At 49.3% G+C, this 27,559-nt stretch overlaps 1 protein-coding gene and 1 long non-coding RNA gene across 4 annotated transcripts in view; one reads left to right on the forward strand and one right to left on the reverse strand.

Moving 5' to 3' along the window:
• Nucleotides 1–27,559, reverse strand: part of MGME1 (mitochondrial genome maintenance exonuclease 1) — a 215,286-nt gene that overhangs the window by 29,063 nt on the left and 158,664 nt on the right. The gene's annotated exons all lie outside the window — the stretch shown is intronic.
• On the forward strand, nucleotides 7,703–26,479 carry LOC142601138 (uncharacterized). 3 transcript variants are annotated; one of them, XR_012834754.1, is made up of 4 exons: nucleotides 17,928–18,169; nucleotides 22,763–22,882; nucleotides 23,485–23,611; nucleotides 24,603–26,479. It is a non-coding gene; the product is annotated as an uncharacterized LOC142601138 (long non-coding RNA). The 3 variants fall into 3 exon arrangements; XR_012834753.1 differs by lacking the exon at nucleotides 17,928–18,169 and adding an exon at nucleotides 7,703–10,209 and having other exon boundaries at nucleotides 22,763–23,611; XR_012834752.1 differs by lacking the exon at nucleotides 17,928–18,169 and adding an exon at nucleotides 22,086–22,314 and having other exon boundaries at nucleotides 22,763–23,611.

Consider the following 27,559-nt stretch of genomic DNA (forward strand, 5'->3'; position numbering starts at 1 on the left):
GGCAAAGCTTTGATTTTTCCCTAAAAATGCACACTGTGCCTTGTGCCTTCACTTGTGGTTGTTTCAGTCGGAGAAGAGCAGCCTGAGGATGGTGTGCCAGAATGAGCTACTCCTAGTGTGCTGTGGCGCTCAGAAGCTATGGTTGCTTCATGCCCTTTTGCACCTATTGACTATGGCATAGGAGAAACAGCATCTTGCATATGCTGTTTTACCATATAACCAAATTTTATATGTTGGGTCTTTTTGAACCTAGCTCCAGTAGCTGGGTGGTCTTGCAGCCTGTACCTAACTGCCTTTGGGGTCAGTCTGAAGAAATTCAACTCTGACTATGTTTATCCTAAACTACTTCAGCTCGGTTCAAAAACCTTTTTTATTTTCCCTAGGGAAAGGCAGCAGCTAGTACCGACATGACAAACAATACTTTATATCCTTACTCCAGAAACAGTCTATTATGAGCTTCATGAACTGCCAGTAACAGTGTGTTTGAAGCTAAGTGAGACACCTTCTAAAAAAAAATATTCTTCTAGAGCTTTTTCATGAGATGTTTGCTCTTGTGTGGTTTGCAGTCTGAATTGTTGACATAATTTAACTTGGATTAAAGTGTTAATCTGATCGGATTAAAAGTATGCAAAAGACTTTGGATGTAATTATGGCTTTATACTGATGTTGTAGTTCTTGTAGTTAATTTACAATAGCAGCAAGAAATGGTAGCTATAAGGCAGTCTCTGCCAGTAACACTAGCTCTGAAGGAAGCTGTTTTGTGTCAGCTATGCCAGTAGAGTGCATCACAGTCAACTTCAATGTCTGACTTGGAAAATACTAGTCACAGCCCAGATCCTATTACTGGAGGCCAGTGGGTGGCAGGCTGGGACAGCTGCTGATAACTAATTGCACATGTTTACCCTCAGACTGAGTTGTAACGAAGTACTGGAGAGGCTGCTGCATACTCCAGTTTCTTACTGGCAGCTGGACATATTTGATATATAAGAGAAACTAGCTGCATATGTGAGGAGCCTGCTCATAAGGAAGGACAGAAATTTTCTTTAACTGATACAACATGACTGGACATGACTTCCCTTGTAGCTGGGAGCAGAGTTTCATAGATGTCTCAAACAAGGATTGACTCTAGTGTATATTTACTGATTGCATCTGTAAAACAGTTTACCTTTACAAGCTTGTTACTATGGTTTATGGGTTGCAAATTGAGAACAGGCATAAGCATTGTCACTGATGGTGAGTGGTGTGTCACTCTTTGCATCAGATGTCAGTTCTTCTCTGTCCATTTGAATGAGGGCAGAGGAAAAAATAATGTTTTAGCCAAGTTTACTAAGGTTTGTTAGATATCTAGCGGTAGTGTTGATGAAGGCAGATGCTGCTACTACCTGGAGGTAAAGCATGCCACTGGCCTGCAGCACAAGTGCTTAGGTTAGTTCTATGCAATCCCTTCCAGCCATGTTCCCTCCAAGAGTTTAAATAGCAGGTCCCTGCTAATGTAGCTTGCCTTGCCTTGAAATGAGCTAGGGCTTCTCCCAGTAGCAGCTCAGCAGGTACAACTCTCCAGCCTGGAGTCAGGACATATTCTCTTAACTGGTAACAGAGGTGCACCTGCTTGTACCTTGGTGCTGTGTTTGTGGCCTGTGTTATGGGAGATAACATAGATAAACTGTCTTCCAAGGGAAAATGTTTCTGTTGGCATGCAGCCACTGGGTTGTTAGTAGGATGTTATATAGGATACAGTGCTCTCTCCCTTCCACATGGTAAGTTTGGAGTCTAGCTTTTTTCTTCCATCCAGGGGAGAAGCAGATGTCTTTCGTTTTCTCAGCAGAAGCATGGATCCTGAGGAATCCATCTGTGTGCGCAGCATTAGAGTAAGGTAATTTGTGTCCTTGGACAGCAGTAGCACATCTCTGCTTACAGAGAAGTGATGATGACTGTTGGGATGCTGCGAGCAAGGTGGACTAGAACTGAGTCCTTGGGTGCTGCAGGTATCTGGCTTGCTGCTTCCAGTGGAGCAGAGCTAACAGCTGAGATGAGTGCAGTGCAGTGGATCTGGATCACAGTACAAACCCAAGAGAGAGGAGCAGCAGGATAGCTGGATGCAGAAGGCTGTGGTCTTGGTATGGCATTTGCAGTGGGTCAGGCAAACTAAAATGAGAGTGTCTTTGGGGTGGGTGAAACAGGTGGCAATTGTACTTAGGGAGTTGGCAGTTTCTGGATATTGGAAAACTGCAGATGGGAACCAACCTGATTGGATACAAGAAGCTCATAAATGTGTCCTGTTGCACAAGATTGTGATTCCAGGTGGTGCAATAAAACAGGGTTTTGTAGCCATAGAAAGGGAATGATTAAGGGTCGAGTGTACTTAAAGAGCTGGTTTGCCCTAGTTTATGCAAGTACTCATGGTTCCAGGAAGACACATCACTGATGCTAAGGCTGATAAACCCAGCAGAGGATGGCTCCTGTGCCTTTTGGATACAGAAAGCCTGGAAGAGCAAGGGCCCTTTATGGTAGTTGTTGCTGGGTCTGAGCTTCCTGCAATGGTTCTGCAGCTATGACTGGCTTCACAAGCCTGCGAAACTCTGCTCAAGACCCTGACCTGACTGGGGGCCAAAGTCAGCTGCAGTCTGATTTATTTTGGGGTGATTACTGATGTTTTAATTAAAAAGACTCATCATGACTAGGTCTTTTTTAACATGCTTCCAACTTATTTAGCTCCTCTCCATTCAATCCTGTTTGTTCTTGACTGCATGCTCTGTAGGGGAGCTCTGATCTGAGGTCCTGACCTCTAGCATTTTTGTGGCCTTTTGCTACACTTCTGATAGCAGCAAATGTGTATTTCTGAAAACGTGGAGCTGGGAAGGTTTTCTCAGCAGGTATTAATAGTTTCTGGCACTTGCAGTCTCTCTCAAAAGATTGGGAGGAGCCACTCGTTTATGCTGTGAAGCAAAGAGCTCTGCAGAGTTCACGTTCTTGGACTTAGCTTTCAGTACTTTCTGGCTATCCCAGCACTTGCTGCTATGTCTGAGAGCGCAGTTATGACTGACTTAAACTTGTGCTCCTAAACACCTGCATCATTGCTTGGTGCCAATGGAATATCTGAAACGGCTTTGAAATCTGTCAGTCTGCAGCTCAGTGGTCACCAATGAATGAATACAGGCACTAATGATCCATTTTAATCCCTCGGATTTTTGTTTGGCTCCAGCTTTTGACCTGCAGCTCGCTGTTTTATGAAAATTGCGATTCATCTGCTATCAAAATGCTGTCTGGTGGCTGAGCTGTGCTGTGGGGTCAGCCTTGCTTTTTGTTTACTTTTTATATTATGAAGCCAATGAGAAGGCCCAGCTGAGATCAGAGTCCAGCTCAGCTGGGGTTTTGTGCTTGCGTGCTAAAAATAATCCCTGCTAGGACTGCTTTGTAACTTGAACAGACAAGCAAGAACGGTGCCTATTTTACAGGGGAGGGCATTCAGGTAGGGCGTGGAAAAGGTGACTTGCCTGTTGTTCCACGGGGAATTTTTGTCAGAGCCAGAAATGTAACTTTGATCTGAAATTCCACTCCAGGGCTCCTGCTGTCTCAATCCACCACTGCTGGAAGTGGTCAAATGAGTGCTTGTGATTTTAGTTTGGCTGTCCCTTGGCTGCGGTTTACTGCTCTTCTGTGGAGACGTGGTAACTGCTAGTATGAGTGTTCTGCCTCCACTCCAATGCAGTGAAACGTGTCGGTTTAAATGACTTCCAGTGCTCTCTTCTGTGAGTCTGTTTTACTTGGCAGTGAAATTGAATTGCAAGGTCACTTTCTGCAAGAGAGGGTGGTGGAGTCCTAAGCAGGTGGAAATGCATTGTGAGTGCTTCTCTGATGACACTTTAGTTTCTTGTTGGTGCTCAATGGTAGAGTGCGGTGGCCAGATCATGTGCGCTTACTGCTTGCAGCACCCTAACATTTTAGGTAGGGCTGTAGAAGCCTTCACCATCAGTCAAGGGATTCTCATTCCTTTCCTGTTTGTGTTTAATGTTGCTTTGCTGTTACTTAAATCTTTCCTAAGCCTGTTCTGTGTGGGAAAACACCTCAAGAGTCTGATTCACTAGTATAAAATAAGGGTAAAAAAATAAGTTTAAGGTTCCTGTTTAATGCTAGCCTACTACCTGCTTTGAAAACAATGTCCTGCTTTATTAAGTCTGGTTTAGTTTGGATCAAGTTTGTTCTGCTCCCCCTCTGGGGGATTTAAAACTAAAAAAAAACAAAGAAAGAAGGGAAAAGAAAAAAAAAAAAGCCTGGTTCTGTAAAACAACACAGGTTTAGATTGCACCTGTGGCTCAGCCCAAAAACATGCCTCAGGTTTGGTATTACTTAGGGACTTCTAGCTCTTTCTTGAACTGCTCTTCCTTGAAGTCCTTGCTAAACAAAACTTCTTTAGGCATAAGAGGTTAATGAACAGGTTAGCAGAGATGTTCTAGCAAAGTTGTCTAGTTAAATTTGAGACAGCAGCGGATGTAGTTTCATCACGAGGTTGCTTCCACTGAAAGGGTATGGCCTCACTTCCCCTCCTGTTTTGTTCCTATTGCATCCCTTGGGTTGGTCCTGATGTTCACGTGGCCTCGTGCCAAGCTGATGTAACTCACTAAAATGGCATGAGATAGGCCAAAACAAAGACAGGCTTTTAGCCAAGTCAGTGCACTGAATCTGTGTTCTTGGAGCAGAGAAGCACGTAGGCCTATGCAAGGGCGATTCAGAGGGGATGGAGAGGGGAGACCTTGCTGGGGAGGCTTAGCTTAGCTCAGCTGTGTTTTCAGACCATTGGACTGGCACTCGTTCAGTGAGCGCTTCCGTTTCAGGACAGTGGCACTCTTTGCTTCTAAACCTGCAGCAGGAAGGCCTGGGCCATCTAAATGCAAGGCTGTCTGCGTGATGGGAACCACTTTTGAACTTCAATAGGAACTGTTGTTAGAAAAAGTTTGTCCTCTGGAAGGTGCATAGACAGGTCTTGCTGGGAGGTGGTAGTGGCTGGTGACAGAAAAATTAGTTGCGCAGGCACTAGTGATGGAAATAACTCCCCTTGCGTGGGCAGTGCAGTGCTGAAGACTTACTCCCCACTCACAAATATTTTAAGGAGGGCAGAAAAGTGGTTTTGGACCACGGGTGTGGAAAACATCAGCAAGTTGAAGCCTTGAGCTTCAGGCAGTGCCACTTTAAAATTTTTCATTCTGCTGTGGAGATTATTGGCACAGCCTCCTTCAGTAAATGCAAGGTTGTTGCCATGGAGGACAGGAAATCCCTCGTCTGCACAGAGAAGGAAAACATTGGAAACTGTCCTACTGTAAAGCACAGCTGCCTCTGTGCTGGGAGAGGGATACTTGCTTCTATGGGGTGTTTTCCAAAGGTCTCGTTTTCTTGTCTGCAAATCTTTGCACATATTTGCTCGGTTTCTTAGTGGGCTGCTTGTGTATTTGAAGAAGAGCTGGACAAAGGAAGTGGGAGCAGCTGGTTAGGACTAGTTTTAAGTGCCCTGATTAGTGTGAGAAGCAGGAGGGATTTTCGCTTGGGAGTAAGATATTTAGCAAATTTACAGTATCTGCCTCGTCCTTTTAACTCTGCAGCTCCTTCTATTCCTGTTACCTTTGACTGTTTGCAGAGGAAAGTCTCTGCCTTTTCTTCTCTTGGACCTCTTAGAGAAGGAGGCATCTCTGCTGTGGTGGATCTGTGTTCTCTGCCTTGCAATCTGAGATGTATCTTGGCTGCTATTGCTGGAGGTGGGAAGGGCAGTTTGGGCCGTGCAGCTCTAGCAGCTGGCCATCTGTTCCTGCAAATACCTAGATGCTTAGAGCTGCCCTGCCCTTATGAGATGAGGAAGAGGTGAGATTTCAGGAAGATCTTTCAGGATATGTTGGCACTATCTCTCCACTGCAGGCTCTGCAAGAGGACCCAGTTCCCTCAGGAGTTGAGACCAGACAAGTCTGTGGTGGGTTAATCAGCTTTGTCAAGCCAAAACTGTTAACATCATCAAATTGTATAAAGGTTGACCTGCTTGGTTGCTGCAACGCATGAATACCTAGCCTCGTCACCAGCACTTGTCCTTCTTCCCTGTGGTCTGCAGATTACCACTGGTGCACACCAGGGGTTATTGATGGACCACTGGATCAGGACTTTCCCTTCCTCCAGAGACGGGTTTGTCAATTGTCTAGTTCTGTCCCATTGTCTGTCCACACTGTTGCAGTCCTGAGTTGTGTTAGGTACTGAACAGAAACAGAGACAGCCACGTCCAACTCGGTGAGCTTTAACCTCTGCTTGGCAATGTTTTCTGGGCCATTTTTTGTGCTGATACTTGCGAAACTGAACTTGCTGTTTCAAGGCTCCGGAGGATATTCCTGCATGTAGACCATGGTGTTATGGGAGATGTGTCCTAGCTGGAGAGGAAAGGGAGCTGCACTCTTCTACTTCTCATTGTACACCAGTTGTTGTTGCTTTTAACGTGGTGTGGTACTTCATTTATGTTTAACTGAGCTGTGTTATTCCTAATGCTGCGTGGTGTTAAATCAGCAGCAAGGCCTCTGAGGATACCTCTTGGGAGTAGCTCATAGGGATGGTTTGGGTGGATTTGAGGCACCTTTGGTGCTTAGTGTGATGGGAACAGTGTCAAAATCCCAGGGCTGTGATTGTGGGGGTTAAAATCCTGGATCCTCCTTGAAGCTACTCCAGGATTTCCCTGGCAGCTGTTCCCGGATTTGCCACAGCCCAGCTTTTATGCAGTGCAGAATGATGCAATCCTAGTTCAAACAACCCTCTTGCAGTGTTTCTTCTCATATTGGGACAGTGTCTTCTGATGTAACCTGGCATCGTTGTGTTGACTTGCATGAATGCAAGGCTGATTTACACTGATAGGGCGCTCTGGCTGTGTTTGCCTAGCCCTGAATACGGCAGGCTTTGACGTCCGTCTGGACTCAACGTGCAGTGACCTGATTCACATCTTCCTTTTATGACTGACCACAGAGTGCCGCCTCTCCTTTCTATACCAGCCCTCCCTAGGTATATTTGCACAAGTCAAGTCCCACCCTTTGTCCTGCTTTATTTTCCCATCAGTACCTGTCTGCGTGTGTTTTAGATGTCTTCACCTTGACATGATGTGGTGGTTCTGCCCTGATGTGAGACTGGGTGTTTTAGGCTTTGCATCCATCTATTGCAGGAAGCCTGCTTCGACCCTGGGACTGGTGTTCTGGGTCTGGGCTGCACCATTTGGCCTGTTGGTGTAGGGCCTGGCTGGGTTTCTTTAAGGCTGCCTGGTCCTCATGGCGTTTCTAGTTCTGTGGCCTGTAAAACGTGCAAGGTGACGTGGAAACCACTCACAAGACAACGTGAAAAAGAAAAGCCCTGGCTGTCCCTTACGTGTGTGCAAAGGGAGGAATTAAAGGCAATAAATGAAAGCAGAGATGGTCTTATTGATCTTCAATTTGGTTGTCAGTGACAACCATTCTGGCAACTGTGTGCAGCATGAAGTCTGTCTTTTATATTCTAGAGGGACTAGGCCATCCTTTTGTTAAAAGAAGAGGCTGAGGAACATGACTCGGGAGAGCGAATGAATCATCTCTCACATTAGACCCCAGGACAGTGTCTCCTTCCTCTGTGGCAAGGATTGGCAAAAAGGACAGCTAAAGTTTGTTTTTCTGCAGGAGGGAGGCAATGCCAATGGGGCCAATGCTCAAAAAAAAAAAGGACCGATGGGTGCATTTTCCCATCATTTGCATTATGGATGCACACACCTATGAACTCTCCTTTGTCAGACCCTTTGAGGGACTCTGGAGAGGGTGGCTTAGAAAATCCTCTGGACTGCATTAAACCAAGTGCAAAATGTAATGTGGCACCTGGATGCTGCGTGTGGCTCAGCCTTGGGTAGAGGGGAAGAGGGAAGATGCAATGTTTATTTGCTATCCTTGGAACTGTGCATGTAATGTTTGCCTACTTGAGTGAAATTGCAAGCTGGAGGATGTGCGTGGAAGGAAGAAAGATGATGCTTGGCTGAAAAACTTTCCTCAGGCAGGGTAATTTAGTCTACAGAAACCGGTTAATCATAGAAGCCGTGTGGTACGCGAGTATGCAAGCCTTCAACCGCCAAAGCTTCCTTGGTGCACGCAACAACCAGAGGGAGGTACAATGCAGACAGGGAGTCCTCTGTGGGAGACAAACATCCCTGTGTCTTAGTGGAGACATCTCTGTAAATAAACCACCTGGCTCTGGTTACAGAGAAGCTAAAAAAGGAGCAAGGACACTGGGAGGACAGGCGCCCTGACTGATAGCTGGTGATACATGGATTGCTTTGGTGAAAGATGGAGGTGGTGACAGCTTCCTCCCCTCTTTCTTCCCCTGGCTCCACCCATTGCAGGAAGGATGTAGGAATCATGTTATCACAGGTTAGCATTGTGCTAGTGAATATTCCTGCTTGGCGTTCGGTAACTGCTGTAAGGTGGGTTGTGCAGATAAGAGACCTGCAACGTGGCTTAGGGAGCGGGCAAAGCAGATAGCCCATCTCCTTGCTCCTGGAGCAATGGGTCTGGGGTCTTTGGGCAGCTCCCCTGTGGGCTGGACAGGTAGAGCGCTATTGGGGATGCTGCAGGAGGTATGAAAAGGGACCAGTTTTTTTGAAAGCACAACAGAGAAGGAAACAGGAGCCTTGAGGGTGCCCTCTGCCCCGGTATGCCAGTGCGGGCATACCCTGTGCCTACCAAAGCCACAAGATAAGGCAGTCTTGCAAGGAGATGTGTTTGCTGAGCGAGTGACTCTGAGCTCTGTGCTGAAATTACACAATCCTTGTTTAAGTGGCTGTTGTGCAGCTCTGCAAAGGTGTAACAAAGCAGGCAGGGTAGAGGTGGGCAAGTGGCTGTCCCCCACATAGTGTCCCCTGTGCATGACATAGGGTGCTGGTTCCTTACAAATTTGGTCAGAGGTCTGGCAGTACGCACCAGCTTCAGCACTCCCCAGGAGCATAGTAATGTGGCTATTCAGTGCTGAGAGATGGCTTCCCTTGCTGTCCCAAGGAGGCAAGGAAAGTGCTGTGCTGGATGGACACACTGACGTGCAGGCAAAGGTTGTCTGAGCTACTTTGCCCAGGGCGTGCAGTGGGGAATTGGGCAACAAGTCAATGCCCTGGGCAGATCAGTGGGTTTGGGAGCAGATTGAAGCCTACTGAGCTCTGCAGAAGAGGCATTTTCTGTCCCTGTAACCACAGCCTGAGTGTATTGCGTAGCATGGATACATCATGAGCACACTGGCTTTACAAAAAGCACTCTTTCTTGCTCAGCAATCTCAGCTGCAAAGCTGCTCAAGACAGGCAATGGCCTTTGCTAGTGTTTGTGTAACACCTTGCGCAGAGGAGTCCTGATCCCAGCTCTAAGCAATTGCCCTGGAGCAGGCACTTTTCAAGCCCTTTGAACCTTCAGGGCTCTTTGCTTTGCAGGGATTTGTAGCCAGATACACGCTGAGTGGTAGAGAAAGGAGGAGGCTCTGCCAGGGTTTCAGTTGCCTGCAGACAGTCTCTGCGCTAGTTGTGAAAGAGACTTCTGCAGAGCTGGGCCAGAGAAAACAGGTTTATCCCCTTGGCCTGGAATTGCAGGGATGCTTAAAGGAGAAGAGTTGCAGCACTACAGTGAACGAGCACAAATTGAAAGAGGGGAAAATGGAGAGGAGACAACTAGTGCTGCCTACAATGTTGGAATAAGTCGAGGATCCCCTGGCTGCAGGAATAACATGTCTTAAGCCCTCTCATCAAAGCACATAGAGATGAATGTCTCCATATCCATGACCTTTGTGCTGGCTGATGAGTGTACATGTGCTAGCCACTCAGTGCCCATATGGAGGACAAGCTTATGTTGCTTGGTGGGAGGAGAGGGTAAAGAAAACCTTTTTCTCTGCCCTGAACCTCCCCGTGGGCTCCACCATGGCATGTATTCCTGCCTGGCCATTTGGTTAGGCCTCCTGTGCCTCCCCGTTGGACTATGCAGGATGTGTTCTCACCATATGGTTTTTGTTGCTATGAATGAGCGAGGCCAGAAATCTGATATGTGAAAGCAATATCACGGCTGATTTCCTGGGGCTGGTAAGGACAGGAATTGGAAAAATAGCTTGGCATGTTTCGTTGAGGTGCTTTTTGTAGCACAGCGCTAGGTGGGGGAATGAAAAGTAGAAAGTGGAGAGTGATCATCTGTGACAAGGACACTGCAGCAGGTAGGAGAGTTTCTTTCCCTAATATGCGTGTTTCCATACTACGGGGTCCTGCTGTAAATTTGGGAGGAATTTGCTCCTTTACTGAGGCAAGGCTGGGTGAAATTCTCCCTGTTCAGCATCAAAGGCAGGCTCTGCTGCCCTGGCCAGTGTTCCCCTCATCACCACAACTTGCTTTCCAGCCTTGGAAAAAGGAGAAACCCCAGAAAATTGGCCTGATGCTTTGGATGGCTGCAAAAGTCAGATCAAAGAGGAATTCATGAACAAGCCTGCAAAAACTGGAATGAAAGAGAGTCCACCCACCCCAGGGTTCTTGTCCTTAGGTCTCTAGATGGAGAAATGAGCATGCAGGGGGCTACATTGCCATAAGGAAGTTAAAGGTGTGCAGGAGTGGTTTATGGCTAGGTTTGGCCAAGTCTGTATGGTATTAAATTACCCCCAGAACAGGGTAGCCACGTCTGTGCTGCCTGCTGGAAGTGCTGTCTGACCTGTATTGTCTCCCAAATCTAGGATACCTGCAGCATGAAGCTACTTGGCATGGGCTGAAGCCATGCTAGGGACCATCCTAATAGTCATGGTTCCCCTTTCCAGCCAGCCCAGAAACTGCTGTCTCCTCTCTCTGATCCAGTGGAAGGCTGGTTTGTCCTTGTTGGTCTGTGTGAGGGCAGGGGGATATTCCAGCTGTGGGGTTTGCTGAACAAGGCAGAGACTGAACATATCTAAAGGAGGGTGTTTGGGGTGTTTGGTGTTGTCTGGGAGGTGTGGCGGTAGGGGATTCCTGTGGCTGCCTGTCTCCTGCAGCGGTGCCAGCCTTTCCGGCCAGGCAGCAGGCTTGTCGTGGCACCGATGCCTGGCCTGGGGTGTTGTGGTGAGCCGGCTGGCCTGTGGCAAGGCTGGTGTGCTGAAGAACCTTGTGTATCTAACCAGGGCTTGTGATTGCTTGGCAGGGTAGTGGGATTGCTTCCCCCACCCTCAGTTGTGTCCAGATCAGCATCTCTGCTTTAAGCCAAATGCCTTGAAATCAGCCCAAGAAAAAAATGCTTTGCTGCTGAATCTGGGATTTGCTGGGTCTGTTTCTGCAGCAGGCACATGCCACAGGCACCCTGGCAGCTCCGCGTGCTGCCTGGCAGCACCCACAAACACAATGTCTGGCAGAGCTCCCACCTTTGCCTTGTCTGTAAATATTTGTATCCTTCCCTCGTCCATCGGCAGCCTGGTATTTGCACATGGAGAAGGTAGCAGATGTTTGAAGAATTAATTTTGTTCCGCCTGTTTATGGGAGCTGTGTAGGAAGGCTTCTTGGTGGGACTGTGGCATAGCAAAGTGAAGGAAGCAGCAGTGTTTCCTTCTGCTGTGTAATGCTGCCAAGGGGCATCGTCTCAGCAGTGTTCATCTGGGGATTTATGGGGCGCTGAGCTTATCTAGCAATTGACCGCAAAACAAGAGGTGCTTTTGGTTTGAAGGACCAGTGTTTGTAGGCTACTACAAAGAACAGGGCTCTTCATAAACTAAGGACGTGTCTAATCTCTCATCTTTTAATGCTTTCTTGAGTCAACCAGTTCCAGTGGTTACAGATTTACTGTTTCTGTTTTCTAAGACTCACTGTGGGTCTGCGGTAGCCTGATCGCCCAGCGGCAGGGCAGGTGGGCAGGCATCCCCCACCAGCACTCCTGCAGAGCCACAGCCCCTCTGGGATCTGCAAGGTGCTGCTTTCCCTTCCGCTCCCAGTGCGATGGGCAGGTTTCTGCTGCTGCGTAGAGCAAAGGGAGATGATGGGGCTCTGATATGAGGTTCCCTCTGGGGTCTCAGCAGCCTTAAGTTCATGGGGGCCTTGTTCAGCTGTCCCTGCCTGAATACCACTCTCCCCTCCATCATGTGTGTGGATTTGTCAACACCGCTTTGGTTCCACAGCGCGAGGGTCAGCGCCCACATGATTTTTGCCCAGCCTTGCCCCATCAATGGCTGTGTGGTGGATTAGACCAAGGATCTGCTCTGACTTAAAGCCCTCTTCCCTCCTGATGGATCCTCCATCACCCCCCAAAAACCCAGACATACCTTATTCCACCATACCAAAAAGCATCTGATAGTTCTCAAACTGTGGTGTTCTCCTAATCCCACTCTGAGGTGTTAAAAGGGAGAAAACGGGGGAGACAAGCCAGGCACAGTGAAAGTAACTAAACTGCTGCAATCACTGTAAAAGCTGTAAGATGCACCCTAAGGGCTCACCTACGTTGCAGTCTTTGGACAAAGCTGGCTTGAAACAGGCTGGTGAGTGGACTGCTAATACACCACCCTTGCAGCAGCCTGGAGCATGTCAAGCATCCCAAGCGGGCTGGCTGCTCCAGCGCTGATGCTGCAGGGAGCACTCTGTTACCACATCCCTCGCAAGCAAAGGGAAGCATCCCTGCTTATGTCCCCAGGTGTTAACATACCGCTGACTTCTGCCAGGGTCTGCTTGACAGGGTTTCATTCCCAGCCTTTTTCCTGATTGCTGTTCAGGAATATCCACCCTCTCCATGCTCAAACAGAAGAAGCTTTTTGGCAAGCATTTGCCAAATGTTTCTCTTTGCAGAAATACAGGCTTAAGCAATGCTCCCTGTTCCTGCTTCCCTGTTTACCCACGACATCAGTTTGTGGGGCTAGGAGTAACACAGAGCAGGGAACTGACCCAGGCTAAAAATAACCTGGCAAAACTGATGGCTTAGGTGTTGGTGCTGACACTGCTTGTGAAATAATGGCTGTGGTCAGAGAAGGGAGGTGGACTTTCTGAGAACTGCTGTAGGTTTTTGGGTACAGGCATGTTTTGTCTGAAAAGCTATAGGGCAGACATCAGAGAAGGGTTTTGAGAAATATGCTGCTGCTTCTGCTGGCACACCAGCTCTTGCAGGTGGTAACAGCATATTTCAGGGCAAGAAAGCCCCAAACCCTCAACCACACCCAGAATTGGCCAAAATGAGTGTGAATGATGCACCAGCCCAAGTCCGATGTTGTTCTGTTTTCTGATCAACTTGTTGGGGAGATGCTTGCCCTTGTTAGAGGAGTGTAACGGTGGTGGGGAGTCAAACTCTTTATTATGACCTCACGAAAGGGAAGGGAGCAGCAGAAGGGGATTAGCCAGAGTTAGCCCCTGAAGAGGCAGGAATCAGCTGGCGTTTTTACTGGTTAAGTCCCTGCCTCCTCTACTCGCACGTTTTCACGCTGTGTATTCCCACTTCCTTAGGAAGTGTAATAGCAGTTTTATTAATGGCTTTGGGTTGAAAGGAGAGGTACTGGTGGTTCAGAAATGGGCTGTTGCTCTTCTGGCTCTGTACAGGACAGCTGACAGTTCTGTCTTGGCAAGTCTGGCCACACTCTGCCCACATCTCCTGCCTGTCTCAGGGCACTGGAGAGAAGACTTTTTTTTAAAAAAAATTTTTTTATTCTCCCCATTTCTCTCCTTCCTTGTGGATTCAACCTGGGGGTACCTGGGTGAGGAACTGACTCCTCTCCCTTGCCTGAATGTGAGGAAGGAGGGACTGGCATGTGTGCAAAAGGTCCAGTCTGCACATCCTGTTAAATGAGACAAGGCCAGTTTATCTCCAGCCTGGTTGCATGTGTGTCTTGGTTCGTAGCCCCGTGAAGCCATGCAATGCTTTCCCAGACACAGCCAGGACATGGCTGGAGGTGGTAGCGTGCAGCAGGCTGTCCAGGGGGTGGTACTTGTGTGACTGCCCCAGATTTGGCTCCCTCAACCACCTTCACACCAGGGCAATAAAACCTGCTTGCAAGAAGGGCTGTAGCCTTCATATGATTTAAGGAAATGGTAATTAAGGCCACAACAGCACTGTGTGGGGCTCAGAGGGACTCCTGCCTGCTGTAGCTAAACTACATCTCCCCAGCCTCACTTTATTTAAGATCAAAGGAAGCATGGAAACCCCTGGGGAGAGCTGGAAGTGCTATTGCCATTCTCTAGCAGGTCCTCCTCTTCCTGAGGAGATCCCAGAGTATGCTGGAGGTGGTAACCTTTCCTCCTCTTGTTCTCCAATAGGAAAACATGATTGTTTCTGCCTATGCTGGGCAGCATCTTTTTAGTATGATTGAGCTGAGTTAATCCATTACCCCTCCCTAGGCCATGTATATCTGCTGTCCAGCACAGCTGCCACCACCTCCAGACCAGCCAGACCCACCAAGGGATGTCGCAGTTTGATGTGGAGAAGGACTATGCCTGTTCATTGTTTTTATTTTCCTTGTTTCTTTCTCAGTTTGGTTGCTCTGCACCCATGCTTGAAAAGTGGTGGGAACTGGGGAGGCATGAATCTCTTGGCTGCCTGCATCCCACGTCAATGCTTCAATATTCATGGAAGACCTTGTTTTACTCCTGAAAGGGAAAGCACTGGGAAAGCACCTTCCCTCACGTACCACATATTAGTGTCTCTGCATGTCTTCAGAGGAGAGAGCTGGGGTTTCCCAAGGAGCACAAGGTAATTAGGTGCCTGAGCCTCACTGACAGGGACATAGCATCTGCCTCGCTTTGGCCTTGTTTTGGGTTTGCGTGGCAAGGTTTTGGTAGCGAGGTGGCTACAGGGGAGGCTTCTGTGAGAAGCTGCTAGAAGCTTCCCCTGTGTCTGACAGAGCCAATGCCAGCCGGCTCCAAGATGGACCATCAGCGACAGTGGTAGCATCTCTAGGATAACAGAGTTAAGAAGGAGAAAAAAACCCAAACTAGCAGGAGCTTTTCCAGCCAGAAGGAGATGATGTGAGAAACTCTGCAGACACCAAGGTCAGTGCAGAAGGAGGGGGAGGAGGTGCTCCAGGTGCTGGAGCAGAGATCCCCCTGCAGCCCGTGGTGAAGACCATGGTGAAGCAGGCTGTCCCCCTGCAGCCCATGGAGGGAGGATGAGGGGGTGTAGAGATTCCACCTGCAGCCCGTAGAGGACCCCACACCAGAGCAGGTGGAGGCACCTGAAGGAGGCTGTGGCCCTGTGGGAAGCCCACGCTGGAGCAAGCTCCTGGCAGGACCTGTGGCCCCATGGAGAGAGGAGCCCACGCCAGAGCAGGTTTGCTGGCAGGAATTGTGACCCCCTGGGGGACCCACGCTGGAGCAGTTCATGAAGAACTGCAGCCCATGGGAAAGACTCCTGTGGGAGAAGTTCGTGAAGGAATGTCTGCCTGGGAGGGACCCCATGCTAGAGCAGAGGAAGAGTGTGAGGAGTCCTCCCCCTGAGGAGGAAGGAGCAGCAGAGAAAATGTGTGATGAACTGACTGCATCCCCCTGTGCCGTTGGGAGTGAGGGGGTAGAGAAGCTGGGAGTGAAGTTGAGCCCAGGAAGAAGGGGGGTGGGGGTGGGTGTTTTAAGATTTGATTTTATTTCTCATTGCTGTACTCTGTTTTGCTTGGTAATAAATTATATTAATTTTTTCTAAGTTTTGCCTGTGATGGTAATTGGTGAGTGATCTCTCCCTGTCCTTATCTCGATGCACAAGCCTTTTGTTACACTCTTTCTCCCCTGTCTAGTTAAGGAGGGCAGTGATAGAGCAGCTCGGGGGGCACCTCACCTCCAGCCTGGGTCAACCCACCCCAGACGTGTTTCAGTAGCTCATCCATTTGATCTCTGATATATTTGGAAAACCAGGCCTGTAGTATTGGTGGAAATTTACTTCCGAGCCCTGTGGGCTTTGCATGTGGCCAAGCGACCCACTAGAAATGTGTTCCCTGCCTCAGTTACAGGTAAGGAATAAACTGCTCTGTATTTTCTGCCCTAGTAGATGTTTGGTGAACATGTGAATGCGTGCTTCTCGGCAACGCAAAACCCAGCTCATGTCTGGGCTGAGATGCCCTCAGTTTCTTGGGATGTTGTGGCATCTTGCTGCAAGCTGCCACCACCCGCTCCAGCCGTGGCAGATTCCCACAGAAGCAGCTGCCATGCTCCTCCCTGGAGGCAAAAGTATTTCAGTGCTGGGCAAAGAAACCTTGTGTCAACAGCTGCTGTGCTCTGCTCTCCTCCGAAGGCTACCAATTAATTCCTTACAACACAACCCATCTGTTCTCAGCCTGTAAGCTGCTTGAGATAGGGGCTGTCTTTGCCGTGCGTGCTTGAACAGTGCTGCAGAAAGGGGTCCTGACCTCGGGCACGATGACAAGGAGAACATTAAACTTCTGGTGAAGTGGCTGTAAGTCCTGGCACACGCAGAGGCTGCTGAAGCTACCAAGGGAAACAGAATATGCTTGTCCTTTTGACCAGGGTGCAGAAACCATCACAAGTGCAGAAATACCTCTGGTTGGTTTAGAAATGTTTTGCTATCCCCTTGCATGGCTGCTGTCGTTGCATCTTGGGCACTGTTAAACCACATAGGTCTTTTTTCATGCTGTTTTTTCACTGTCACATTTTAAGTTCCTTAGGCTCTTACGCTTTTCTGGAAGTATGTTGGAGAAGCTGAGGTTTGTCTGTTCATCTGTGCGGTCCTCCTGTAACCAGATTTCAAGGCCCTGCTCTCCCGAATGAAGCAATGATAACGATGCTGCTCATCACATGGCAAATTCTGGGCCGCCTCCTGCCCTTTGCGATGTTCATGCCCTGGACTGGAGTTTGTGGTTTCAGGGCTCCTGGTAACCACATCAAAATATATCCCAGCCCCATGATGCAAGGCAGTAATGACCGATGCAAACTCACTTTTCTGGTTCAGATTTGTTAAATATTTTTGGCTGGCTGACTGGAGACCCTTGTGCCGCATCAGGAGCTGCCTGTTTCTCTGCCCGCTAACCGCACGTTGGACCATGTACTGCCTGTTTTCCCGCACAAACTCTATCGCCATGGCTAATTGGGTAGAAATCAGATGTTGTCCTCATGCAAAACTTGAGACGAAATGTATGCTGTTGAGTGGCCTGGTGCACAGATGTTGTATTACTGATGGTGGATGTGTAGCTTGAGCGCTCAGATGCTCTCCTGCTGTCTCGGCACAGCCTGCTGAGACGGGAGACCGGGTGTAATCCTGTCTCGGGGTAGGCAGTGCTGCTCCATCACTGGGTCTTCTCCACTGCTGGGAGTGCAGGTGCAGATGCTTACGTGGCTCAGCTGAGATGTGATAATTCTCTAAGTCCCCACAGTTTGTAGCATCTGAAATCAATTGTTTCTTTCACTGTAAAACTGTTGCTACGTAAATTCACTTTGCAGCCTTCCAACTAGGCACATCTGTCAGACTTTGATGTTGTCAGTGTTTTGTTATGTGGGATTTTCTTTTCATTAAGAGTGGAGTTTTTACCAAACAAGCATCTTAATCACCATATCAGTTAAAAAAGTACATCTAAAGGTCAGCTTACCTGAAGTCACCTCAGGGAATGTTTTAACTTAAAAGACGCCATGTAAGAACCCCAGCATCTACGATTGTAAAAATGTGACCAGCTTTCTTCACTCTCCGGGCTGTGGCAGAGAGAAGTTGTGATCTGCTTTGCTTTCACCCTTGGCTCTGCCTACATGGATAATTTAACCTGGTTTTAAACACTAGAAAAAAATGACTTAGGACACCTTCTGTGTATACATAAAACTCAAGTCGCACAGCTTGTACTCTGACCTTCCCCGTGCTCTCCAGCTCAGTGATCTGGCGTGCCACATCATCCCATGGGAGCACGAGGAGGACGAGAGTGCAGGGGAATCTCTTAGCAATGTTGTGATCATCAGAAAGTCAGTCCCTGCAGCCAAACTTACACCAGCGGAGTCTTTGCCAGCCGTGTGGGCAGGCTTAATGCGTAGTTCATGTGGCGTGGATGCAAATTTAGTGCACTTGAAAACCGAGCTAAGCCGGAGGGCTGTACAGTAAGCCTGTGGAGACCAGCTGTTGTGGCAGCGGATAAACGAGTGGGAAGCAAAAAAACACTCTTTCCTTGTTTCTGAGAGAGAAGAATATCTCTGGGTTTTCTGCGTAGGGCCCCGCAGTGCGAGGAGCGGTGGGGCTGTGTGTCAGGCTGTGGTTTGTGTCACGGGATCAAGGTAGGAGCGACTGTCTTGGCTATGGCCTTGAAAGGATGGCAAAAACCCACACCTTTCTTTCCCAGGGGTACCTAATACGAGTCCTGGGCTTTCAGACCTGCAGGCAAAGTGATAGCGAGAGGCTCCACCGCCATCAGAAGAGTGGCCGAGGGCCGCTTGGATATGGGAAGGGTTAAGCAGCCTGGACATGAGGAATGAGCTGTGGTGTTTCTTCTGTGATTCAAAGAGGGAAAAATGTGCCCTCCCTCTCAGATGCTTCCCTCTGTCCAAAAAAGGCTAAATGGGCTCAGTGAAATACCAGCAGAGGCATTCCTCATAATCTCTGGAGTAACTGGATGTAAAAGCCTGGATTTAAAGGGATAGCTTGCAGCAAATTAAATGCGACTCTGAAAGGAATTCACCTTCTGCAGGAAAGCTGGCTGTGGTTTCTGTAATAAAGGACAAGCTGGGCGCTAGCTAGAGAAAGACGAGGCTGTGTGAGAGATGGATATTAACAAACACAGACGATCCATTAGTCATCACAGATTATTAAACACAGGAGGCCAGTTTGTCGTCTTTATTTTATTAGGGACAGCTTACACGCATGGTAATAACCACAGGACTGGGCTGGGTTTGCAGCAGCTCCCAACCACACAGGTTAATGGTATCGACCCTGATCCAAAACCCATTCATGTCAACAGGAGACTCTCCCCCGACTTTCAACGCGCTTTGGAGCACAACCAAAGTGAGTTTAATAAGCTCTTTTAATATATCCTGTGATCCTTCTGCAGCCAAACAGACTGTGTTGTCTTTTCTGGGCCAGGATTACAGGCACTTACTACACTATTTGCTGGTGGTGGTCTGCCTGTTGTGAAACACATGTGAAGGCTGGTTTGCAAAAACACCTCCATGCAGAGAAACCTACCTCTGCCCCATCATGTTCAAACCCCCACCCAGGCCCCTCTGCCACCCAGCAAGGAGTCACAGAGGCGATCTGAGGCCTGAATGATGAGGGAGGGGAATAAAATCTTTTAAAGAGAAAGGAAAAAGAAGGAAGAAGGGAGGCTGAGGATGATTGCCAATGTCAACGTGACATGGAAGGGAAGGATCTCTGGCTGACAGGCACTGTGTTGTGGTCCTTCCTTCACACTTCCAGCCAGCTGGAGATGAGAACAGCATGGGGCACATCTTCATGGTGGGTGAATTTCTGCCTCCCCCTCCCGTCTGGACCAGAGCTGGAGAGAGGTCCATGCCACTCTGCTCGTTGCCCAAGAGCAGGATTTCAAGGAGGCTGGGCTATGAACAAGGCCGCCCCTGTCCTAGGGGACAAGCAGGAAGGTCTCTGTAGGCCAAGGATCCTAGTCAGGCTGCTCGTACCAGCTACTCTGGAAAAGAGTAAGGTGAGGTCTACCACACATCAGGCTTCGCTCTCAGACAGACACTGGACACGTGTCCCATCAGACTCCATGCCCCTGTGGGGAAGATGATGGCTTCTTTTCAGATCCCAGTTCTGCTTGAAGTGGTTTCCTACTCCCATGGGAGTGCTTGAGCTGCCAAAGAGGTCTTGGTTAGCCAGGGCATCCCTAGTGAGCATGGTTGAGACTGCATGAAAAGTAAGGATTAGGGGAGAGAGTGGTGGAAGAAGGAAAACAATCGATATGGGGTTGGAGGCAGTGCTCTGGGACATGAAGAATGTTTTGGTCGCTTTGGTTGGGAGTTTCTTATTCCTCTTGGGCAGAATGACATTCTGGGTGTGTGGGATGCGGGAGACCAGGTTTGTTCATCCCTGAGGCCAGGGCTGACTTTGCTTGGACATTTATGTCTGAGAGAGAGCTCCCAGCTGGGTATTTTGAAGAGAGATGGCTGGGGGGGTGGTGTCTCCCTCCTTAGCCGATAACCTCCTTTGTGTGGTAAGGATTAAGCTCTTCACCTTGGTGGCTTCAGCAAATGCCAAGCCTGGGCAGCTCATTCTCCCTTGCAGTGCCTGGACAGAAATGTTGCAGTTTCTCAGCATCAAACCTGATCCAAAACCTGTTCATGTCTGTTGGTGGCTTTTACCCTGCAAAACTTGGTTGCTTGTGCAGGAAGCCAAACCCAGGGCTGCCAAGCTGCATGTCCTTCCCCATTACCTGCTGGTAAAGCATAGCTTTTAGGGGTGTGTGATGGAGCAGAGTATCCTTGCTGAAGGATCCTACTGGAGCATCTCACGAGGGTCGTGGTCCCTTGGTCACTTCGCACTTCTGCTTTGGGAGCAGAATGCACCCACCCGACATGGGGAGCGCTCTCTGTCCAGGCTCCTACATGCTCACTAATTGGTCCTGACGTCTTGAGGAGGACTTCGTGCGAGGCTGTCAGGAGTGGTTACTGATGCTTGGCAGCCCTTCCATACTGGTGCTGCGTGAAGGCTGCAGGTCAGGTCCTTGCAGGGGGTGCAGCCAGGTGAGGGCTCTCAGGGCATCGGTGCCTCGTGGTTCCCTGAGCAGTTTCCCATCCAACTTGATGTGTTTATTGTGTGCATGGAATTTAACATATATGCAAGCTCATTTCTAAGGAGAGGTGTTAAAAGTTACTCCTCTGAGCAGTAGGGGTTGGCTTGACTTTTTATTACCGGGGACAGGAAAGAATTGTCACCAAAATCAAGTATTTTTTAATGTAAACTTGACTACCAAGTGCTCACCTGGAGCAAGCTTAAAATATCTGAGAAACCACCCTCTCCCTCTCCCTGCCTGGCTCTGCGTAGCATAGACCACCCTACAAAGTCTCCTAGATCATTCCTATTAGGTGAAGCCTTGCCCGGAGGTGGGAATACCCACATGGCTTTGCTGTGAAGCACAGCCAGCCCTGACAGGGTTATGAAGTTAAACAGGAGTGTGTTTAAAGGGAGGGAAAGGATATTGTTCGCCTGGGCTTTTCCTTGCAAGGAAACGCTGTTCAAGAAGAGCCCTGGGAGAGACAGATGCCAGGACTCGGGGAGCAGGACGCAGTGACTTCCAGAAGCTGCAGATGGGGAAGGACTGCAGCAACGTTAATTTGGACCTGGGGCAAATTAAGGGCTCAGGGCTGGTTGGAGGGCATCAGGGGGTGATTCAGCTGGTTGTTCTGCTCTCGAGTGCCTGCAACACATTGTAGTGCTGTTGAAGGAGCTTATTCAATGGCACATCCCAATTTGGTCTGCCTGAAACTATCCAGCTTGGATTTGCCAGATGTGTTTTCAGGGGACACTGTTCCCAGCTGGCTGAGATGGACAGGCTAAGGGATCTTCAAGCAGGCTTGCTGGCACGCCTGCAGCTGGAGATCCCCAGCCGGGGCCAGTGTCCCCAGGGCTCAGAGCAAACAGTGGAGCTGGGGAGGGGTGGTTGAGCCAAGAGCCGCGCTGGGAGTCCCGGCCGGCCCGGCGACTTCTCAGTGCTTCCTCCCCATTGTGCCTCGGCGATCAAGCGCATTGTGGGCTGCGTGGGCAGAGCATCCTACTGGGAGGAGGGAATTGCTGGCCCTTGTAAAGCAAAGGGAAGCCTGGTTTAAAATAGCTTCATCGGTGACACCCATTCTAGCCTGCATCCCTGCAAAATCAGCTAATTCAGTTAAGGGGAGAAAAAAAAAAAAAGGAGGGGGGGTATGAAGTTCCAGACCTGAGGCTCGGCAGAGGCACAGGGCTGTCCATGGTCGCTGGTTGGGCAGTGGAGAGGCAGTGCCTGGTGCTACTCCATGCAAGGCTGGCTGGGGGCTGAGTAGCAAGCATCTCTGGGGTGCCCTGATGTGGCCAAGGTACCCATCCCCTTTGCAGAGGCAACCGGCCAGCCCCAGCAGGGGAAGGGGAGCCTCTTCTCTCCACTTGTCAGCAGTAGCTGCAGGGCTTGGCATTTTTTATTTAATTTTTTTTAAGAATCTGACCCCTTCCCTTTATATCTTTGGAGCTTTTGGGTTGGCATGGCTGAAATGTGCTGGCATACCCTTACATGAGAGGCCGAGCCATTTTGTACTGATTAAGTCTGCTCATCCCTTCAGAACCTTCTGCTTGCCGGTCAAGACCACAGGATTTCCTTGGAGAGCAAAACGCGTGTTGTTCAGCTCAGCACACACGTAAAAGCTGGAGCTGATCTGCCTGCTGTGACCAAGGATGTTAATACTAAAATCTGTGATGCTTGTAAGAAGAACGGGACCCGTGGGTGAGCCCAGGCGAGATCACGGCACAATTAGCCAGCGTGTCAGACGAAAAACCATTTCTTTGTTGGAGAACGCCCACGATGTCTATGGAGACAGAAATGGGGTGCATTTGGCTTCAGCACAGGGCAGAGGTGTGGGAAGTCTTTGTCAGCCTGTGCAGCACTGATGCTAATTTGCAAATCAGTCCTTGGTGCTTGCCCTGGGTTTAGACTCTCAGAAGGACATCGGGGTGACACTGACCGAGGGTGTGCTGTCAGTGTGCCTTGAATAACCTGGAAGAGAAAGGGAGAGGAAAGGCAGAGTCAGGAAGACAAAAAATAAATGGAGAGGATGAATCTCCTGCCTGCATTGAGTCTTTTTTTCCTGTGCCGGTTATTTTTCTCTCAACTTGCAGACTTCTAAGCTGTTTGGCTTGTCTTACCCCTCACCCCCTGTTTTTCCTTCTTTGAGCTAAAAAGGCAATTACTAAGCGAAACCAGCCAGTTGGGATGTATTTAAGAGTGTGACTCAACCTTCGCAACAGCAAGTGCCCCGGGCTCCCAGCTGTTGAACTCACACAGCTGGGTGCAGGTGAGGTGCTCAAGGGCTTTATGTTTTTGGCTCCAAGTCTCCTATTTCCCTCAATTTTAAATTGGCTGCTGCGCTTTCCTGCTGGTGCTAACTGGCCTTTTATAGAGTGTGTGTACCTGGGTCGTGGGCACAGGCAGGGTGAAGGAGTCGGGAGTGTCTTTCTCCAACCCATCTCATATCCCTGGCTCTGAGCAGGACCCTTTCCCCACTTTTTTTCTGCTTTTCATTTAAGTTTTATACCGCTGTGACTTAAGAGATGGTAGACTGAAATCATGATGTGTATCTCTAGTTCTCCTCCCTGTCTGCAAATGATACACATCAGATCTCCTCAGGAGGCTTGCATCTCCATTTACCCTTAGGGAACTGGGCTGTACTTTTCAAGGGTGCTAAAGAGAACCAACACCTTGATTCCTTGGGCACTAGTAAAGCCTCTGATCCGTGAGCATCGCTTCGCTGCCAGCTCAGAGTCTCTAAAAAAGGAGGGACTCAGAATCATGAAAGTGCTTTAAAAACTTGAAAAAGTGCAGAGACGCACTTCTTTCTTACAATTTTTTTGTCAGCGGGCAGAAGACTTTGTGTGTCTTGTATTTGTGCTGCTTTAGACAATAGCGGAGATTTCTTTCTGAGCGCCAAGCCTTTGAGGGAGAAGCCTTCACTGCGAGAGTCGTGAATGTTGCAAGCTGGAAAATATCTTCCATTTTCCCTCTTTCGTCTTGTAAAAGGAAGCAGGTAGACACCCTTGCTTTTTCTTTATGTCAAAAAGAGATTTGAAAGGGATCTGTGGCAGAAGATACAAACCTGAGGAAAGTTGCACATGACCCCTTCCACGTGGCTGCCCCATTCCCTGGAAGACCCGAGTCTTTTCCACAATATTTCCTATTTGCATCTCTGGGAAAAAGCAGTACTTGGAGGCACACGTTGTGGCTGTAGCAGCGGTTAGCAGGGCAGGTTTCCCCCTCTCGCCGGCGCTGGGCTGGCAGCCCCGCGTCGTGGCGATGACTCAGTGCCTGGCAGAGGCAGGGAGGGCAGGCCGCGGCCCCCAACCTGCGGCCTAACAGGCTCGGCTTTGTGCTGCCTGGCTTAAAAGGAGCTTTATGACTCCTCTCGTTACGGCGTGAGCCCCGGCTCCTGCACAGGCCCCTCTTTGTGGGGTGGGTGATGTGCTCCCGGGGTGGAGGTGAAGCCGGGTGGGAGGTGGGGAGCAGCCCTGCTGGCAGGGTCGCTCGAAGGGACTGAAACCGGGAGAGAGTGAGAGCCGGGACAGGGAAGCAAGGCCCCCGGGATGCTGCGCCAGGGGTCTGACTCAGCCCTGAGTGGACCGTGGTCCCTAAACAGCACTTCAGAGTCACCGGACGCATCGTTAGGCACCGAAGGCTGCAACTCTTGTAAGCTGGTATCAGAGGTCCCAGAAATGATAGGGGAATACTTAGGAAAGCACACCTTGCCAAGAGTCTCCTAATTACATGTAAATATGCAAAAACTCGTCTCTGCAAGGTTTTTGTTCACACTTCCGCTACTCGGTTTCACGTTAAAAAAACCTCCAAACCCTCTGCAGCTGCTTTCCCTCTCGGTTGCAGGGACAACTGTATGAACAATTGTTTTTACAGTTTGGCTCTCAAACCGAAATACCAATTTTTGGTTTGCCTGAACTAACCAGTTTCTGAATTACTCTTTCTAGAGATGTTTTTTTCACTCTTTTCTCACCCATTTACTTCTGCAGGTAACAAGAACGGGAGATGTTCTGCCGTCTCTCCTCCTGATGCCTCTGTCCAGGTGGCACAGCTCACACATTTGTGCAAGGCACCGTGTTGGGAAACCCAACAGCCAGCGTGCCCCTCGCTGCCTCCCCCGTTGGCCATGAGCACGTTAATCTCTCCTCAGCCTCACCAGGCAGACATCTGCTGCTGTTTTTCCAGACTGTGTCATGCCAGGGCGATAAAGCACAGAGGCTGCCTCTACAGCTAAGCTGCCTCTTAAGACCACCTAAGACCTAAGCCCACCACCACAGGGGTGCTACAGAGGTAGCAAACGCTGAGACTCACCATGCAGCCTGTGTTACGCAGTGCCAGAGTGTCCCGGGGCGGGGAGTAACTCCACACTGACACTGATTGACTCTTTGTCTTCCTCAAGGGCTGGATGGCATCATGCTGGGGTGATACCCGCCTGTTGATGGGGCTTATTGCAACATATGTGCTGGAGATGTGCCTTCTGCAGCTTTTGTCTGATTTTGCTTGAATTCCGCTAAGCTCCACAACAACTCCCAGGCAAGGAGCTAGAATACAAGATTTTTTAAATGCTGTTTGCAACTGGCCTGCTCCCCTCGCTGCATTACTCCAGTTTTAGTCCTCCATCTCTTCTGCCTTGTAACCTCAGGAACTGCAGTGCATTTGCATGGCAGAAAGCCTAGAGTGACACAAGATGAACCTGGCCTTAAACATGTGTAGAAAAAGCTGAGATTGGGTAATTTGCCTTCTAGGTATGCCACTGAGCCTGAAGACGGGGCTGCCAGATGCTATGGCAATATTTGTGTGATAATAAAACTGCTTATAGCAGTCGTGCTGAGGTCTGCCAGCACTGGGCTGGTGCCCAGGGGGGAGTGGGAAGCACTGGTGATCTGCAGGTTGAAATACTCCTGCTTACAAATCCTGAGCTTGAGCCAGGTTTCACATCCACCCTGCAGCTGGGTGCAGCAGTGGTGGTAACATGGAGCCGGGATGGATCTGCAACAACACTCTGAGCCAGTGTCTGCGTGGTGTCCCAGACCCCCAACTTCAAGCGTGAGCTGCTTTGCATGCTTAGATCAGAGCTTGTGTCTGCACTCATGGGCTGGCTTGGATGCTCATGTACATCTTCAGCTCCCAGTCACATAGGTCCTGTCCCAGTTCGTGAGTCCCTTCCTTAAAACCAAGCATTTTGCTCAGAGGAAGTATGAATAATAAAGATAATCCTGATATGACTTCAGAGAGAAAACCATATGCGGGACTCCTGGAGAAGGTAACAAACCGCTGTGTGAACAGTCACATCTCGCTGTCCTTCAGTTGCCACTGCATCCTGGATAAGAGCAATTTATGGGTGTATTAGGATGACTGGGGTATCCAGCAGCAGAGGAGGGTCAGGACAGGCAGACAGTGCCGCCAGAGGTGGCTGCTGAGGTCTCGGCACAGCGGCTTGATTACCCTGGTGGTGGCTCTGTACATACACCGGCAGCTTCAGGGGCATTTTCAGGCCCCAGATCACAACATCTCACTCTGAGGGCCAGCTCTTGCACCAGGAGAAGTAGGTGCAGAACTCGTCGTGCTGCCAGACTCGCAGCAGCGTGGGAGCTGGTACCCATCCAGGAGGCAATGTGCAAGTGCGCTTGCAGTCACATGGCTGGACCTTGCACCCACACTGTTCTCAAACTGCTAGTTACCAAATTTGCACATCCCAAGCCTTTTCAGGAGCAAGTGCAGTGCTTAGGTGTGCAGGAACAAAACCACACCGGGTTCTCCCCTTCTTTAAGGCTTACCTGCATAACCTTCCTTGGAGCTGCACCAAGAGCACCAAGCTTGTTGAGCTTTGTTTGGACCACCCAGTATATACCGGCTGTAACATACAGTAGAAATCCTGGGACTTCCTTCTGTCTCAAATTGGTTAGTCCTGATGTTTCTGGACTGGACAGGATCCGTAACCAAAGGGTTTGTCCCAAACCCAGGTGGGAGGCACCAGCCCTGGAGTGCTCGAGGCCAGCAGGATGGGGCCACATCCATTTGCAGGTCCGGAAATCCCAGTGCTGGACCACCCCTTGGCATTTTTGAGAGGATTTTTAGAGAAATAGGTATTATCCATGGGCCTCTGCCCAGAAACCCATGCAGCTGTAGGGCTGCGAGGAACCGGAGTACATGAAACTGCTGCAGGAGAGCACGGTGCTATTTTTTAAATGGCCCCGTCATGGCAGACTATAAGCTAAGACTTAAAGTGAAAAAAAGTATGAGTAAACATGCCTCTTTAAAGTGGGAAATAGCTCACTGGCAGTCATATAGGGACACTAAAGCCGGGCTGACAGGTAAATTAATGCAACTACTAGCCACTTTTTTAGTTCTTGAAAGTGGCAGGGTATATTTTTAGCACCAGGATTTCAGGTGTTTTAGGTCTAAAACCAATTCAAAGACTGAAAGTCAAGCTTGCTTTGCTGAGCCCTGCAGCTGCACTTGGGCAGCCAGGCATTAAAAAAAGAAAAAGCCACGTAGGTGGAGAATTCAAACAAAACCTGTTACAGACCTTGTTCACTCGGAAGATGAGGCAGGGCCTCAAAAATGGTTAATGGGGCATTTTTCTGCTCTTGCATCTCTGTGTGGAAGAGGGTTTGGGGGAATTTAATGAGAATAAATGCCCAGCCGCTGCAGCAAGGATCACAGCTCCCCAGGACAAGTACCATCTTGTGGCTCTTGATTTAGGTGGTACATGGAGTCTGGGTGACGAAAGCTGAGCTCTTGAGAAAGGAAGATAGTTTTAATCTGGCACCGTGAAACAGCTTGCCTTTGCCAAGCTATTTGGGGGAAATAACTGACTCTTGGATAAGACAGAGATTTGTGAGATCTGTTTTACAGGTTCTTCTTTCTGAGGAGCAGCGTTGGGGCTCATCGCTGTCTGTGGCACAGATCTCAGTTAAACTAATCCTGTAAAAACACTGCAATA

Source organism: Balearica regulorum, chromosome 3 (genome assembly GCF_011004875.1).
Source record: "Balearica regulorum gibbericeps isolate bBalReg1 chromosome 3, bBalReg1.pri, whole genome shotgun sequence".
Taxonomy (NCBI): Eukaryota; Metazoa; Chordata; class Aves; order Gruiformes; family Gruidae; genus Balearica; species Balearica regulorum.